This window comes from Magnolia sinica, chromosome 2, assembly GCF_029962835.1.
Source record: "Magnolia sinica isolate HGM2019 chromosome 2, MsV1, whole genome shotgun sequence".
Classification (NCBI taxonomy): Eukaryota; Viridiplantae; Streptophyta; class Magnoliopsida; order Magnoliales; family Magnoliaceae; genus Magnolia; species Magnolia sinica.
The window spans coordinates 120,956,019-120,962,018 of record NC_080574.1 but is presented as its reverse complement, the minus strand read 5'-3'; positions in this window follow the sequence as shown (position 1 = coordinate 120,962,018).

Below are 6,000 nucleotides of genomic sequence, written 5' to 3'. Positions count from 1 at the left end.
CTCGACCATCGACCTTATAGTACCATTTCCCACACACACACACACACGAGGAACGCTCAGCTACACACCGGTTTGCAAGTCATTACGTGTGAACCTTCCTATCAACCGTCGGATAAGGTAGACGATCTGGATGAAGGCGCTCTTAGCACGAGTTTGAGAGAGCGAGTTTCCTTCTCTCACACGCCTCTTCACCATATTCTCTAACTCTCCGAAGGATGCAGCAGAGGCATTTTCACATGAAATTCTTCCGTTGAGATGGGTCACACTAAGATGCTAGTGATAAATTCACGCCATCCATATATTTTTAAAAATAAGTTTATGGTATGAACCCAAAACTGAGGTAGATCAAAATCTTAAGTGGGCCACACAGTGTTGATTGATCTCTTCAACGGTAAGGGTTTAATGCCCACTATGTAGCCCACATCTATCTTGGATCTGCCACATTTTTGGGCTAATAGCTTAAAATGATGAAAACAATGGATGGAGGGTGTGGATAAGACCATAGAAAATATCACGGTGGCCACTTAAGGCTACCGCTTGTTCCAGGTGGAGGTGGACGCGATATGCATCCCTCACCTCTCTAATGACGGGCGCGGATTAGCTATTGATAGGTTGAGTAACCAGACTCCCTAATAAAGTGACGTCACCAAGTTCTGTGGGCCACACCATGATGTATGTTTTGTATTTACGACACCCATCCATTTGGAGAGATTATATTAGGCTATGATCCAAAGAATGAGTCAGATCCAAAGATCTAGTGGACCCCACCACAGAAAATAGTGGGGAGAGTGACGCCCACCATTAAAAAGTTCTAATGGCCACAAAAGTTCTCGATCAAGCTAATATTTATGTTTTCCCTTCTTTCATGTCTACGTTAACACATGAACAGATTGGATCTCAAATAAAAATTGTGGACCTTTTGAAGGTTTCAACTGTGGGCGTCACTCTCACCACTATTTTCTATGGTGGGGCCCACCCCGGCCTTGGATCTTCCTCGTTCTTTGGAGCATATCCTAAAATGATCTCTCCAAATGTTTGGACGGTGGGGATACAACACATACATCATGTGGGGCACACAGAACTTGGTGACGTCACTTCAGTAGCGAGTGTAGCTACTCAACCTCTGTCAATATCCAATCTGCGTCAGCTACTCAACCTTTGTCAGTATCCAATCCGTGTTAGCTACACAACCTCCCCTAATGACACTAGCAATTTGCAAAGTTCCATGGAAATCTATGTGGGGCCCACCATGATGTTTGTGAGAAATCTATCTTGTTCATCTGTTTTTGGAGCTCAAGTCCTTATTTTAGGACTTGAAACCAAAAGTGAGCAGGATATAGTACTCAATTAAGCCTTACTAAAGGAAAAGGGGGTAGGAAAATTCCTACCGTTGAAAGCTCCTTGAAGTCGACGGTGATGTTTACATGCCATCTATACCATTCATAACGTCATTCCTACTAGTATTAGCTGAGAGCACAAATATTATCCTGATTCAAAACTTTTGTAACCTACGAATATTTCAACTGTGTAAGTTCAATCTTCACGTTTTCGGCCCACTTGAGTATTGGATTCGGCTTGTTTTTGTACGCATGTCTTAAAATGATCTCATAAAATGGATGGACAGATTAGATTTCTCAAAAACATCATGGTAGGTCTCACTTACGTTTCCAGCGCAGAAACTTCCTGTGAAAGGCTTTTACAGAAATCCGCAATGAGATGTTTTCAAATGGGGATTTTCAGCGAAAGCCTTTTGCGCACCAGAAACCTAGGTGGGGCCCACCATAATGTTTTTTTTTTTTTGAGAAATCTACCCAGTCCATCCATTTTTCCTTATCATTTCAGGAGTTTCAACACCTGGTTGAGGGTTTGAGTACCCATAGGTGATGAAATCCCACTATGGTGTGAGTGTGTAGTGGTTTGTGTGCGTGTGTATAAAAAAAAAGGAAAAAAAAAAGGAAAAGAAGCAGCAGTGATAATGATTCTCACCGTTAAATATTTTTTAAGGCCCACCGTGATATTTATTTGACATCCAACCTATAGATTAGGTCATACAAACCTGGATGATGGAAAATAAATAAATATTAGCTTGATCCAAAAATTTGGTAGCCTCAAGAAGTTTTTAATGGTGAGAGTTCAATTAACACTGTGTAGCCCACTTGAGCTTTTGATCTACCTCAGTTTTGAATTCATACCATAAAATAATATATTTTTAAAAATGTATGGACAGTGTGGATTTTACACTAACATCTTGGTGGGATCCACCTAATATCCCAGCAGAAAAATTTCATGTGAAAAATGCTTCCGTTGAATCCTTCGAAGAGTTAGAGAATAGGATAAAGATGCGTGCGAGAGAGAGAGAGAGAAACTCGCTCTTTTAAGCTCGCGCTAAGAGCGCCTTCATTCAGACCGTTTACATTATCCTACGATTGATAGAAAGGTTCACATGTAATAACGTACGAACTGGTGGGTAACTGAGCATTTCTTTTATATATATATATATATATATATATATATATCCAACTGTGGCCCAGTAATGTTTCTACGGTCGACTACGCCTAATATATCATAGTATGATCCGGCAAAACGGATGGACATGGTAATTTTGACAATGGCCCCGCCTACCTTATGGCAGGAGGCTTTTGCTGGCAGTCCGAGCAGTTTGGAAAATAACACTGAATGGGAAGCATTTATTTCCATTACGGATTGCGTACTGACAGTGTCAGTAGCTAAGTGGCTACTGATAGTGACAGCAGCGAGGTGGCTACTGACAGCGACAGTGCTTTGTGAGCCCTACAGGATATATATATGTTTTTCTTTTATCAGAGCCCCCATCTAATTTTAGAGATCATTACAGGGCAGGAACCTAAAAATGAGGGAGATCCACGCCATAAGAAAACAGTTGCAATTGAATGCGCACCATTAAAAACTTCCTTCCGCTCACTAATGTTTATTTGTCATCCATCCTGTTGATTAGGTCACGCACACCTGTATCAATAGAAAACACAAATATCAGCTTAATCCAAAATTTTCATGGCCCCTGAGAAATTTTTAATGGTGAGTGTTCAATCACCATTATTTTTCCAGTGGTGTGGTTCATATGAGATTTGGATCCGCCTCATTTTTTGTTTCATGCTATAAAATAGTATGGAAAATGAATGGATGCATGGCATGGATAGGACACATACATCATGGTTGGGATCACATTCCGCGTTGCACCCACGGCTTGCAACTCTAGGTAGGTCCACCGAGCAAATCACAATGTTCATCTGTTTTGCTGGCTCATTCAAGGACATGAGCCCAAGAAAAAGTCAGATCCAAAAACTCAAGTGGGCCCCACGAGAGGAAATGTTGAGGATTGAACGTCCATTATTGAAACATTTGTGAGAAACGTAAGTTTTAGATCAAGCTAATATTGTGTTTTCAGTTCATCCCAGTAGGAATGACCTTATGAACGGCTATAGATGACATATAAACATCAGGGTGGTGGATTAGAGGGAGATTTAGATAGTCATTTCCCCATCCACTTTTTCATTCGTGCAGCTTAAATGAGATTTTGATCTGCCTCATTTTTGGGCCCATTTCTTAAAATGGACAGGCAAAATGGATGAATGGAGTGGATTTCTCAAAAATATCAAGGGGGCCACCTGACTTCCCCTGGAATTAATTTCATGGGAAAAGCTTTTGGAAGCAACGTCCCTGAGGTGAGGTGGTCTCACGGCCAACTGAATGGAGTAGGGTTCAAGTCCCAGCTAGAGATAATGTCTAAATTTTCATGTAATGTGGCATCCAAACCTTGTAATAGGTGGACCACATGATGATTATCACCTTTGGAAAAACTAAGCAGCAATCATTCATTGAGTAGATCACACTTATATTTCGCTATTTACCAATGTCTCTGAATGTTGTTTTCCATGGTGTAGCCCAATTGATGTGTAAATAGGACTGAAAATTGCACTAGGTGATCTAAGGTGATCTTCATGGTGGGGTCAACGTTTTAGAAGGGTTGGATGCCACATGCACTTTTTATTTTTTATTATTTATTTATTTATTTATTTTTGAATTTATCATACAGAAGTACTATGGTTTGTGGTCCAATAGGGTGGACTAAAGAACACTTCTTTAAGGAATAAATAGCCGCTCCTTGGAAACTGGAGGGACACGTACGGCCCAAAGTTGATTTTTCTTTTTTTTAAAAAAAAGGGTTTACGGTGGTGTGTGTTAGATCTATACATACCATTACATGCGTAATCCCATTTTCGGTCCAAATCTTAAAAACTCAGCTGATCTGTGATTCAAATCAGCCACAACAATGAAAAAGGTTGGGAGAGAGATATCCACCCTTGATTTTTACAAGGCCCACTATTGAATCCACTCCAACCATTAGATGCCACACTAAATCATGGCCTTGGGGCCCAAAAAGTAGGCACATTAGAGATTCAGGTGTGCCCCACCAAGGAAAATAATTTATAAGGTGAGGCTTGCCCTGCATGGTGTTTCTAATTGTCTGGTCCACCTCAATCACAGATGATGCTGATTTTTTCCCCTGAGTCTAAGGGGTGATGCATAATGATAGCTGGGGTGAATTTCTCATAAACACCACCAAGGGATCCAGCCAAACGAAGACCCCTTTTACTTCTCTCACTAGCATTTATTAATAATAATTAATGGTTTGCTGGTTGGACCAGATGTACAGCACAGCCGGTTCGACTTGAGAGTGACTCTACATTGTGGACAAATATTTTTTTTTATATCGCTGCATATAACCATGCACTCATAAAAAAAAATAAAAAATAAAATTGAAATGACTTTTTTACTAAACAGATTTTTCACCATATCAATATATTAATAATATTATCAAAATATCATCAATACACTGGCATTACAAGCAACACCTGGAATTCACTCAATCAAAAATATTGGTGACACATTGTAGATATCGAGCAATACAAGCTACACTTGAAATTTACATAATCCAAAATATCGGTAATACATTGACAATATTAATACATTGGCAATATTTACCGATACATAGTCGATATCTATAATTTTTAATTTTATATATATATATATATATATATGTATCATGGTCGAGCTGTGTAGGCCCCATTGTGATGTATTGGACATCCACACCGTGCATCTGGTGGTAGGACGGAAAGTCGGGCAGGTTGGGTCGGGTTGGTGCTTAACCCTAACCCAACCCAAGGTTCCTATACCTCAACCCTAACCCAACCCAACCCAATCTTGGGCTGGGAATTCTCCACCTAAGCAAGCTTGGTCGGGTTGGTCGGGTGTATATGTGCTAATATTTTTGTTATTACATTAGTTTATTATATTTCAATATAAGACTTATTTTTTGTATATATGATTTTATTGATTATATGTGATTATTCATCATAAAGAACTTCATTTTTTTCTTTAAAAAAACAAGATAAAATACAGGACAACTACTCCTTTAAAAGTCATGTAGCATAATAAGTAATCGATTTGGGAGAGAGAAGTCCGGCATATCTTGTTAGCTTGAGTCCTTGGAAATGATGTGGACAAATGAGACCCGACATCACTAGTGTGCCTTCGACACAAACGATCAACACTCAATTATAATTTATAAGTAACTGATAGATTGATCGGGTTTGGGTTGGGTTGGGCAACCCGAGACCTCAACCCGAGCCCAACCCAAGTTTTATCGGGTTGGTGTTTGTATTATCCAAGCTTGAGATTGGACCCAATATATCCTACCCGAGCCCAACCCAATGTCGGGTTGGCCGGTTGAACCCGCCCAACTTTCAGCCCTATCTGGTGGGTCCCCTCTAGGTTATGTGATATTCCAAAAATCAACTGTATATAGAAGAACTCAGGTAGGTCACACCATCTAAAACCATGTGAAAACATGTAATTACATCTAAAAGCACTAGGTGCTGCCCACCTGAGATTTCAATACAGCTGAAAATTAGTGTGACCCCTCATCCAAGTGGAACACACACAACACAATGGATAGGCTGG